Here is a 12,937-nt window from a genome sequence, read left to right on the forward strand (position 1 = left end):
CTATTTGCCGGTGTCTGTGCATATCCTATTATGTGTGTGTGAGGGCATCCTCGTGTGAGTTTATAAATTGCAACATCTGAATCAGGATATATGTATATGGATGTCATTATATGGCATTAACAATATATAATGACACACATATAGACATGTAAATATGCATATGACATACAATGACATGTGTATTTGATGATATGGTTACACATATAATCATCCCTCTGTATCTAATGGGGATTGGTTCCAAGACCCACCTCCCAGGATACCAAAATTCAGACACTCAAGTCTCTTATATAAAATGGTATACATGTCTCTTCTATAAAATGGTGTAGTGCTTGTACATAAACTACACTCATATTATCATATACTGTTTTTTTTCCTTTTTTGTTTTGTTTTGTGGCGTTGGGGATCTAACTCAGGACCTTGTGCATGCTAGGAAATTACCACTAAGCTATATTCCTAACCCCTCCTGTAAACTTTAAATCATCTCCAGGTTACTAATAATACATAATATAATGTAAATGTGAGGTAAATAACTGTTATACTATATTACTAAGAGAATACTGACAAGAAAAAGTCATGGTCATTACAGACACAATTTTTAAAAAAATATTTTCAATCCAATACTGATTGAATCCTTGGATATGAAACCCACACAGGGCCAATTGCATATATGTATATAGGTATATAACTGTAATATATATATATATATATATATATATATATATATATATATGTGTGTAATATATGTATACATATACACATACTTGCAGTTGGAGGTCTAGAAGAAGCTGCACGTGTGTTTTGTTGGCATATATGCATGGGACCTCTATGTAATTGCAAATGCACATGTGTATGTATGCTTTGTATATTAACTGCACCCTTGTCTATCTATAAGATGCTGTGCGCACAGTGTGCCATAGTATATATATTTCTATATATCACCATGTATGAAAAATGTCATTATGTGTATGTGAATGTTACTATGTGTATTTTCATGTTTTATATGTGTTACTGAATATGTGTGTGTCCTGGCTGAATGTATATCTATGTGTCATTGTGTGATATGCCAGCTATGTCACATGTGTCCATATAAAACTGCATATGTGTTTTGTTGGCCTATATGCATGGCACCTCTGTGTCAATGCACGTGCATGTGTATGTATGCTTTGCATATTAGTCTCTGTGCCCTTGTCTATCTGTTAGATGCTGTGCACACATCATCTTATAGATGTGTACCATAGTGTTTTTGTCCAACTCTTATACTACCAAGGACCCCTAGATTTGGATTAAAACCAGAAGCAAGCAGCCTTCTGTTTGGGGTATAGTGAGCAAGGTGGGGCAGGGCTAGAGCTAGGATCAAAGATGGAAGAACCCCTCAGAGCTCTGTCCCTCCATGTGGTGCCCATCTTCAGATTGTCAGGATGTCCTTGCTCAGTGGCCCAGGCCTCCCCAACCCACCCCCACTGTAGCCTGGCCAGGCCTGGAATCCTCTCCTGATCTTGTGGTCAGGGACAAACCTTCTTTCTCTCTCTTAGGCAAGTGAGAGGGACTCCCTTCCCAGCCTTCTGTGCACCCACATTGTCCATGGGCCTGCTACTCCACTCAGCACCCCACCACCCCTTTGCCCAGCAACAGAGTCTCAGACAAAAGAAAAGCAGAGTCCATTCTTTATTAGCATCAGGGCCCCTGGCACCCCACACATTTCCCTCCATCTTGCGGCTGCTGCAACAGGGCCCACATGTCCAGTCTTCCCCACACCCTCCAGGACTTCAGCACAGCAGAGGACCTGATGTATTATGTTTCCAGTTGTCCAGGACCAGGAAGGGCAGCACTTGTGGAGGCCAAGTGGAGGCCTTCCAGAAGTCTGGGCAGGGTTGGGGAGATACTGAGGTGCTCACCTGTCTCAGGGTCCTGAAGTAGAGGAAGACGGTGGCGGGTGGCTGCCGCGTGGCGTGGTCTCCGAAGCCCACAGTACACTCATCCATAAAGTAGGAAACACTACACCCTCCAGTGCTGTTAGTAGTGCTTTCTACTTTATGGGTGACTGCACTGTCTGTCTGTTCATCTGCGTGTAATCTTCAGGCCACCCGCTTCTCCTTCTGATTCCTGCTTCAAGATCCCCCAGCCCTCCCAGGAGCTTCCTAAGACCCCTCCACCCGCCCATGGCCCCCAAAGGGCCCGCCCAGGGCCTTGTGGGCCATGACTCAGCATGGCGCCATACTTGCCTCCTCTACCTCCCTCCCCCCACTTCCTCTTCGGTTCCCTCTTCCCTTCTCCCTAGGGCTCCACCCCACCACCACCCCCACTCTCAGGGGCATTCAGGTAGAGACCCTGGCTACTTCAGGGGTCTCACACTCATCTCCAATTTCGCAACCCCCTGGCTGGCCCCTCCCAGCCATACTACCCACTGTCCAGAGTTCAACTGAAGCACCCCCAGCCTCCTCCCCTCCAAGGCCTCTGGCCCCAGCCTCTCCACTAGCCCAAGGCCCTGACTCCCTCACTGCTGGCTGCTCCCCAGGCAGGAGCCTAAGAGTATATCAACAGAAATGGTGGCCAAGTCGGGTGAAGGAAGGGTCTTAGCGCCTGTTGCTGGCACTGGTCCTGCTTTTGGGCCTTTGCCCACACTCTGCCATCCCCACCCTACTCTTCAGCCCTCTTTCCTCAGAGCCTTGGGTACCTCTTTCATCTGGGGATGAGGAGCCATTTTACATTTTTCCCCCCTAGTACCAGGGATTGAATCCATGAGCCCTTAACCACTGAGCCACATCCCCAGCCCTTTTTATTTTTTACTGTGAGGCAGGATTTTGTTAAATTGCTTAAGACCTTGATAAAATTCTGAGGCTGGCTTTGAACTAGCAATCCTCCTGTCTCAGCCTCCTGAGCCTCCGGGATTACAGGCATGCGTCACGGCACCCACCCCATTTTACCCTTTAATCCTACTTCTAGTAGAAGTTTAAAAGGATGTTAAGGAACTGTCCCCTCATGAAGTCAGGTGAGTTGGACAGTTATTGCACCTCTTTGCCTAGAGCTTTGCCAGGAATCCTTGGCACTCAAGTTCCTAACCTCCCCACCCCGAGCATCTCTACCCAGAGCTTACAACCCAAGCCCCCCCATGGCCCCTTGAGGCCCAGAGTGAAGGAGCCCTGCTTGAGGCTAAAGTGAAGGTTCAAGTGCTTACCTGGTGCTGCAGTGCTGAGGGGAGCAAGCCCTGTGCTCCAGGCTCCGAAGTGGGGTTCCCTTCAGGGCGGGCAGGGCTTATAAACGCAAGGCCACGTGGGTCAGATCTCAGGGCGCCCAACGGTCTTGGAGCCCGCCCCCACACCGCAGTGGAGATTAGCCACCCCTCCCCTCCCTGGGGAGGACAGACTGACAGGAAACCAGAGACAAAGCTGGGTATTGGCGGGAGGGGGCCTGAAGCGACCATCTTACATGCCCTGGGCAGGTGGCTTCTGGGATCCCAGGCCTGCCCTTCCCCCATGGCACCAGCTCCAGGGGATGTTCAAGAGTCTAGGACTGACTCAGGGCATAGGAGGTGACCCTAGAAGACAAGTTCTCCCTGACAGAGCCTTCCGTGAGTGCCCAAAACAAGTACTGAATTCCAGCACAAGAAAAGGACATTCTGTCTGAGCCCCACCCCCACTGACTTCAGTCCAGAAAACTCTCTTCTCTGTCAGAATTCAGACCACGCCATGGCTCCTCTCTATGCGCCCCCCCAGTGAGGCTATGGAGTTACCAATGCATGTCACAGAGCTAGAGGCCCAGGCCAGAACACCCCAAAACCCTCCTTGGAGTCAATTGTCCTCAGCATCCTCCAGAACTATACCCGTTCCCTAGTTCCTGTCTGCAGACTAGGCCTGTCCCCTCAGCACAACATGGGGGTATATTCAGGCCAGATGGGCCTGTTGGCACTGGGCTGTGTGTTCCTATGTCCTTCAGGGCAGGGCAGAATATTGGTGAGGACCAGGGCCCTTGGGTAGGGCATAGGGGCCGTAGGGACAGGAGAAAAGGAGGGATTGGAGGAAAGGAGAGAAAAAAGGCTCCAGGGAGAGGTTTTGGAGGCCACCGGATGTGGGCATGGTGGCCCGCCCACCTGCATGACACCCCCGCTTTCCCCATGGGGAAGACAGGAAGCTGCCCAGCCCAGGGCCCCTGGCTGGGGGAAGGTAGTAGGGTGTGAGTTTGGGGGGAGGAAAACTGGGGTAGTTGAGTTGGGGCCATATGTTTTCCCCAGAGTTGTCAAAACCCCTCAGTGGGCTTGGTTCTGGAATCAAGAGGAATGCATATGAAGGAAAGTAGAAAAGATAGGAGTGTGTACGACCCATCACTGACTCCTTCCCAGAAGGCCATGGGCCTCTTCTCTAGCTCCACCATCCAGGAACAGGCCCACATAGACTTCAGAGCCCAGAATAGTGTTGGTCTAGGGCTTCAGGGAAAGGGAAATTGCCCCACGTCCTTCCTTGCAGTATGGGGGACCTTTGAACTGGAAAATTGCTATCCATTTCCAGCCTCCCAAAACGGAACAGAGAAAGGTGAAATAGGGCCCTTCTGCGAGGGTCTAAAGAAAAAGTGATGAGGAGGCCTTGTGGGGTCACTGGCCAGAAATAGACACTGCTCCTTTAAGAGACCACCGTTGCCTCAGACCTGGGTGGAGGGGAAGTGACTGCCCCAGGCGATAAGAGGATAAGAATATCAAAATCCTGCAGCAACCTGGGTTCTTGGACCTCAATTCTTCAAGCCCTCCTCCTGAAGCATCTTGTTCCCTCCCCTGCTTAAAGCACCCCCATAGCCATAACTTCAGAGGCATCCTGTCTTGGAAAAGGAGCTATATGGAATGGGAGGCAGGGGGCCTGTCTTCTTGGCCCAGCTGGGCGCTGGACCCCCTCAGTGTTCCAAGGGACACACTCATTACTCTAACAGTATCCAAACCAGCTCCTCCCCTGCCCTGAGCAGGGTGTGGGTGTCCCTGATGGCTGCTCCCTTGTAACAAGAAGCTACTTTTCCTTGGTATTTTGTATTTGTTTTAAGGGGAGAGGCCAGAGCCCAGCCTCTCTATCCACGGAGCTTCTGGGGTCAGGAGGTTTCTGGAGAGGCTGGGGTTTGCCCTGGTTCCTATCCTGAGTTGGGGCTGATAAAGGATGGAATTGAGGAAGGGCTCAGGCTTCCTGCACCCTGGTTTTCTCCATCCTGAAGTGACTGCCAGATCTGCTGGGCCTAAACCAGAAGAAATGGGACAGGACCAGAATCAAAATCAAGGACAGGGGAAGGGGCAAAGTCTGAGATAAGGACACAGAGACACTAAGAAGTGTTGGAAGAGTGAGTGTACAATGTGTGAAGTGGTCCAGGATACTGGCCTGGAAGTTCTGCTCTCAGCTGACCCAACCCAGCCCCAACATGTGTAGCCTGTGTGACTGACCAGTAGGTGCCTGTGTGGTCACACACACACCCACATACACACTGCCTGAAAAGCCCCAAAGATTCAGTCTTCTTTTCAGAGACACAGCAGGCCCAGAGCCACAGAAACCCTGTCGACATGGCCAGCTCAGGCCTACAGACACATCTAGAGAAAGGCCAACTGTACAATCCTGAACACACTTGCCTCTTCCCAGAAAGACACAGGAAGCCTTTCTTGGGACTCCGGGACCAGTGCTTGGGAGGGTGACTGGAAAGAGTTGGGGTGGGTTGAGAAGACAGGTCCTCTGTGGGAGAGGCCTAATTCCCCTTCCCACCCCCTAAAGACACCTGTTGCCTGAGTCACATAGGATGAGAGAAACTAAACCCTAGATGGTGGCCTGTGGCTGAAAGAGGAGGTCTTGATGTCTGACTTGGTAGAGGGGAGAGTTCAAGTTGATACTCCAAACTCCACCCCCTTGGCAGTAGGTCTGGGCTGGGCCACACATTTACTGGGCAATTTCCGCTCCCTAGGATTCTGTTATAAAAATGTCCTCCAGGGTTTTCTCTGATTCTGACATTCTTATTCCAGGGATCAGATTCCTGCTTAGAGGAATTGGGTTGGGGGAACAGCCCTTTCTCAGCTGAGAGGGGTGAGGCCACTGGAGTATGATTTTGGGATCCTGAAGGGCTGTGAGGTCATAATCCTTCATTCCCATCCCCTCCACACTGACTTTGGGGGCAACCATCTTTGTGTGCCAAGCTGAGACTATGGCAGGTAAAGCTGAGTCTGAGGAGAAAAAGTCACAGGACTTGTCATCAAGTGCTCCCTGTTTGATAGACCATGTAGGGGAGTTTTGAGTGTTGGTGTGAACAGTTTGTGCCCAGAGCAGGGACTGAGCATTGGGTCTGACTGAGACACTTGGCTCCTAAATGTAGTGAACACTGAATCTTAGGTGGTGAAGTAGAACACACATATATACCTCTACACACACCTACTTCTTTTTTGAATTTTTTTTTTATTTTATTCTTTTATATATGACAGTAGAGTATATTTTGACATATACTCATGGAATATAACTTATTCTAATTAGAATCCATTCTTATGGCTGTACATGATGTGGAGTTTCACAGGTTGTTTTTTCGTGTATGAACATTACACACACCTACTTTTTACATTATAGCAAGTACAGTAGTCCAGCAAGGGGTTCACAGGGCCCAGGGAGTTGGGCAGTTTGAATATTGCAGTGGCAAACTCAGAGTCACAGGGGGCCCATCAGAAAAGGAACTGAGTATAGGTGGAAGAGGGTTTACAAGCAGAGACTGGGCAAAGAGGAAACATGGAGAAAAAATGGTCTTTTTAAAGAATAATCCTATAATAAGAGCAGGCCCAGAAAGAGAAATAAGAAGAAAGCCAAGACTTCCTCTCCAGCTGCATGGGCCTGGGGCCCTCACTTAGCAGGCAGGAGATGGCAGCCCAGATAACCTGACTTGTGAAGAGACAACAAGAGAGAAGCCACAGAACCTAACCACTCACAAACAGGAAGTCAAGAAGCAGAGAGGCCCGCCCTTCAGTCAGCTAAGGTTGGAGGCAGGCCTGGTTTCAAAGAAGGGAAACTGAGCCCCCAGCATTGCAAAATGGAGCTGGAACTAATTGCAGTCAAAAGTCCTAAATGTTGGGACCCTTCCCCACCTCCCTGGAGGGGCAGCCAAAGGGTAACAGGTATCAAATGAGAGGGAAGTACCTCAAGAACCTAAGAAAGGCATATCCCTAGCAGAGGACATCTCAGCACTTAGGAAGATCCCCTGTTTCATCTCAGAGCCTTGGGAACACACAGAGTGCTGAGAGGCCTCCAGGCAAGGGCAGTGAGCAGCTGTTTCCCCTCGGGCCCTGCCTACTCTGCCCAGGGGTCTTCTAGGGTTAACTTCAGGCTCTCCTGCTCTATTTCATCTGACAAGGGACAGCTCCAGTGCATAGCAGCCCTCCCCAGGCAGCAACTTTTCTCTGGGACCAGGTTCTGGCTCAGTTCTCTTCAGATCATAAGATCCAAGACTTTTAAGTAGCAAACTCAGGCAACTGGCCCTGAGTCAGGGAACCATGCTGCAAGCCCAGAGAGAGACAGAAAGCAGCCTGAGATCACAAAGCAAGTTAGAACCAAGTTCAGGGTTCTTTCCACAGCATCTGGGAAAAGGCAAAGGGGCAGACTAAGAAGGGAGGTGTGAGTGGGAGGAAGAAGGCCACCCTGACCACTGCCATGGGCGTGGTCATAAAACCAGAAGTATTCTGTGGGATCTCCTAGGGACACAAGCAGGGAAATGAAAGCTCCCTCTTTCAGGGGTGACTAGCTTATCTTGCATAGCTGCATCTGCCCTAGTTTTAACTGTTTTGAATAAACACTGGTGTGTATGCATGAGAGAGAGAGAGAGAGAGAAAATTGGTTCTCCTTGCCTGAAACCCACTATGATGTCTCATCAGCCCAACTCCCTACCTCAATATCAGGGCCACTAAGAGGACAAAATTGGAAAACAACAGTCTTGGGGCCTGGTCCCTAGCTTGTGGCTATTTATAGTATAACTTTGGGCCTTACTCTGCCCCTCAACTCCCTCCCCCAGCCTGTCTCTTCATCTATAAAATTGCAAAGGCAAGGTGGGGGGAATTAAGCAAAGGAGTCAAGAACAATAGGGCTGGGACCTTGGAGGAGGAAGAAGTGGCAGCATCTGTGTTCTAAAACCCTATTCATAGGGCAGCCATGGATCTTCCCAGCTGCCTCAAGGGCTGCAAGCCTCCTGAAGACCAGCCAAGGCAGGCTGGCTAGCAAGGACTCTTTAACAGAATTCTCTCCTTATCTGGTGGAAAACAAGGGGCAAAGGGTTACCTATTCCTTCCTGACAACCTACTGTCCCCTACAGGATTCCTTGCATCCCAGGCACATCTGGAAAAGTAGAAGGGGAGAAGTGGGAAGAAGAGACTGAGCTATGCTAAAGCTCTTGGATCAGGACTCTCATGTCCCTAGACGCGGAGCTGGGGAAAGGCAGAGGACTCCTAAACACATTCAGTCTGAATCTCATTTGATCATCATGCTGAGGTAAATGATAGTATCCCCAATTCAGAAATGAGGAACCGGAAGCTCAGCAAGATTGTTTCACCTTCCTGAAAATGGGCCAACAGCCTGCAGCCCATGTTTCTGTCCTCCCAAGGGAACACATTGGAAAGTGCCCCCAAAAAGAACAGGTCTTTGAGAGCACTGTCTCTGCTCACAAATCCAACCTGAGAAGGGAGCTGGGAAAGGACTCCCCAGGAGAGGGGTCTAGGTGGGCAACCAAGTGGTCTGCAGAATCTCTCCAAAGTCCAGTTGTCCCCCAGCCCCTTCCTCTACAACCTCTTAAGCACAGAGGAGGATAGGTTGGCCACCAAGGCTGGGGGGCCCCCTGTAGCAGCAGCAACAGCAGCAGCAGCAGTTCACAGCACTGGAGCCGTTAAAAAGTGACTCAACCAGAAAGTGCGTTTGAAGCGGCGCCCGCTGGGCCCCAAAGCCAAACCTCAAAAAGATGAAGTGAGAGAGACAGGCCTGCGGGGGCTGGGCTGGGGGTGGAGGCCCTGCTTAGGCCTAGAGCAGGCCTGGCCAAATAAGGGCAAATGCTCTTAGGCGGGCCAATGGGATGCCAGTGGCTTCATCATGGAGCTGTGGCTCAGTGAAGGGGAGGGGAGAGTCTGAGGCCTAATGGGGGCAGGAGAGGAACAGGCAGAACTCTCCCCAACACTGCTGCCCCTCTTCAAGGGGGAGGCATTGAGTTCCTCACTCCTAAATAAACCTTGGTGCTGAGGTCGGTGGACCTGCACCCCCAGGATCCCCATATATAGACTGGGGCTCAAGGAGGCAAAAGGAAAAGAAGGACCCCCAACCTTTGCTCTAGTTATGGGACCTCAATCCCCATCTGCCATGGCGGAACTGAGGAGAAGCCTTAAGGACAGCAGTGCTATGTAAGGAGGAAAGGGCTGGGCTGAAACACCAGTGCTGCCTGGTGGGGCCTGGCCCCCAACCTCACCTCAGGCAAATGATCTAACGGAAACTCAGTCTTCTCATCTGTGAAAGAGGAATAATAATGCCTCACAGGATGTCACTGAGGATTAAATGCAATAATGGAGGTGGCCAAACCTGGAAATTGCCATACTGATGTACGTTATTGTACAAATACAAGCCTATGGTCTGCTTCCCCTTCATATTCTTGCTTCCAATTCTGTAAGAGATCACTTTGCAAGACACCACGTGGTTCAATTCTGGCTCTAAGAGTAGAGGAGGTACAGGGGCCAGAGGGGGTCCTCCAAATCAAAGCTTAGTCCTGTCTGCTATAGACACAGAGTAGATACCTTCTCTCCCTGCAACCCATTCCCCAGAGCCATGTCTACCTCCATTGCCTCCTCTTCCCTGGCCTGGCTCTGAAAGACTCCAGATCATGCCCCACCTCTCTGCCTGAGACCCCGCCCTCCATCTCCGCTGCTTCTGCAGGGTGCAGGGCTGAGGAAGTGAGTCTACTCAGCTGCTCAGAGAAAGTGCTGCCTCTCCCTGCATAGGGTGGAGCAGCTGCTAACTTGTTCCAGGGCTTTTGATCACTCCCTTCTATAAGCCTCCCCAGTCCTAGCTAGGACCACAGGCCCTGAAGGAATGCCAGGAGGGCAAGGCTGCTACCCTCTTCCTCTCAAAGAAGTTCTCCCTCCCAAGTACGGATTTGCATTTCCCCCTCTGTCTTCTGCTACCCAAGCCCCAAGGGAAGAGGTGACAGTTAAACCCCCACTTCCGGCTAGTGGCCCCAGAGCGCTCACTTCCTTCCAGGTATTTTCCCGGATGGGGGAGGAGTTGGAAGGGTGGCAGGTGCTGAGTTTGGGGAACTAGGTAAAAGAATGCCTTTTGGAAGCTGGGGTCCTCCACTCTGGTGTCCTAAGCTGCTCCTTACTTTCCCTCAAGCTCTCCAAGTAGTACAGAGGCTCAGGCAGGAAGCTGCACATACAGCTCTTAAATAGGTCTGCCAACCTCGCTGTCATAGAGGCCCAGGTCTCTATCTGCCTTGGGATGGACCCCTAAGGAAAGCTCCTCAGGCTTTAAGTCCTCACATACCAGATTGCCTGCCCTCTGCCCTGAAGGGAAATGTTGAGAAGAGTAAGTGCCAAAACCTAGAAGGGAGATGTTGTCCATCATAATTTTCAGAGTATCTGGCATCTTGGTGCCAGCAGTGTAAGGCAGTTTTCTCTGCACTCAATTCCTGATTCCTGAACTCTTCACACGAAGAGAAATGCAGTCTCTTTAGGCAAAAAGCACTGAGCCAGGCAGCGCAGGACATACAAAGTGACAGTGATCCCTCTCAAGGTTGGTCTGACACTGTGTGTGGGACTCAGTCCTCTCACTCATAAAATGTGGAGCTGGACAATTCATGACTCCCCAGTCCTGATGTTCAAGGGGGAGGCATTGAGTCCCTCACTCCTAAATAAACCTTGGTTCCTGAGATCGGTGGACCTGCACCCCCAGGATCCCCACATACAGACTGGGGCTCAAGGAGGCAAAAAGAAAAGAAGGACCCCCCCAAACCTTTGCTCTAGTTATGGGACCTCAATCCCCTCCCTGCAGTCTCAGCACTTTGGATCTTGCCCTCCCACAGGTGAAGGCCTCTATACTACCCCAAGGCCCAGGCAGGCAGCCATGTGCTTGCTTTCCTCAATCTAAGTTTACTGGCTCAGCCAAAGGCATAGATAGCCCCAAGTAGGGATATCTATTCTCTGGCTCAAATAAACTGGAATAGAGACAGCAACACAGGAGAAACAGAAGTTAGAGCAGACAGGTTATGAATCCAAGAGGTAGAAAAGTAATCATTCCTGGGATCAAGTAGGTTAAACCACATTCAGAATCCTGTATTCAACAGCAAAGTAGCCAATACATTAAAAAAAAAAAAAAAAATGGAGCCGGGCATGTTGGCACATGCCTGTAATCTCAGCAGGCTGAGGCAGGAGCAGGAAGGCAAGTTTGAAGCCAGCCTCACCAATTTAGTGAGACCCTGTCTTAAAATAAAAGATATGGGGTATAACTCAGTGGTAGAGTACTCACCTAAGGTACCCACCTAAGGACAAGGCATGAGGCCATGAGTTCAATCCCCAATTCCAAATTTAAAAAAAAATTTTTTTTCCCCTAAATTGGGCTGGGGATATACCTCAGTGGTAGAGTGCTTGCTTGGCATGCATGAAGCCCATCCCCAGCACTATGGAAAAAAAAAAAAAAAATCTTACCAAAAAAAAAAAAAGAGAGAGAGAACAGAAAGATTAAAACAAAAAGTAGTTTTGGTCCCTGAACAAATATTTATGTATGATAGATGTATTGGAACAAATGTTGCCCAATAATGCTAAAGGGATAAAATTCTAGCCATGTTTACCTACAATACAGAGGTAGGTGACTTTGGATAAGGAGAATCCCTTTCATACACTTAGTAGTTCATAGCTCTCAAACTGCTTACTTGAAAGCAATTTTAAGTATTTGAATCTTACAGCGATCCTAAGACAGGGACCACCAACTACATCTATAAGCAAACTTTATTTGAAGTATAACATACAAACTGAAAAGCGGACAAATCACAAGTATTTAACATCAAGTTTTCAGAAAGTGAACTGACCCCTGCAATTAGCATCCACATCAAGATAGAATATAGCCAGCACTGTAGGTACCCTTCATGCCCTCTTCCATCCACACCTGTCACAGGAACCACTACCTTGCCACCTTACATTATAGCTCTGTCAACTGCATTTTGTTGAGAAGAAATTTTGTTTAGAGAAGGGGTTGGGCTGGAGTCATGGCTCAGCAGTAGCGCGCTCACCTAGACATACGAGGCCCTAGGTTCAATCCCCATCACAACATAAAAACAAAAAAATGAAGGTATTGTGTCCAACTACAACTAAAAAAATAGAAAAAAAATCACAGGGGTAGTGGCAGTTGGAGGTAGTGGGGCTAGAAAGCAAGGATTCTGCCTTTAGCTGGATACACATTTTCATCACACAAGTCTGTGTTCCAATGGGTGTTATGGTGCCATTATCAGGCTGCAGAGGGAGGTAGGTGGGGAGGAGGAAAATGCAGAAGAGAGGTTGGGCAATGTAGGGCACAGGTCAGCAAGCGTCCAAGAAGGTTGGAATGGAGAAGATGCAACCAGGAAAATGAAGGCCTGGACCCTTGAGTAGTCCTAAGGATCTCCTCCCTGGGCCATTACCCCCACTGCCTCTCCCTCTTTGGATAGAAAGGGAAATAGAGGTATTAAGAATAGGGTGGTGGTGGTGATTTAGTGTGTAAGGACAATGTTTTAACCTCACTGAACAGAAAACTAATGCCTCACACTAGTTCTGTGGAACACTCGCAAAGTGTTATGTTTGGGGATAATTATGGGGAACCAGCAGCTCTCAACTGGGTGTGGGCATTCTATTTCTTGAGCTAACGCTCCACTAGTTAATCATGGCTAGGCCAATCAACTCTCTGAACTTGTTTCCTCATCACTAAATAAGGCTATTAACTGTTTCAGGGGT

This window comes from Callospermophilus lateralis, chromosome 11 (assembly GCF_048772815.1).
Source record: "Callospermophilus lateralis isolate mCalLat2 chromosome 11, mCalLat2.hap1, whole genome shotgun sequence".
Taxonomy (NCBI): domain Eukaryota; kingdom Metazoa; phylum Chordata; class Mammalia; order Rodentia; family Sciuridae; genus Callospermophilus; species Callospermophilus lateralis.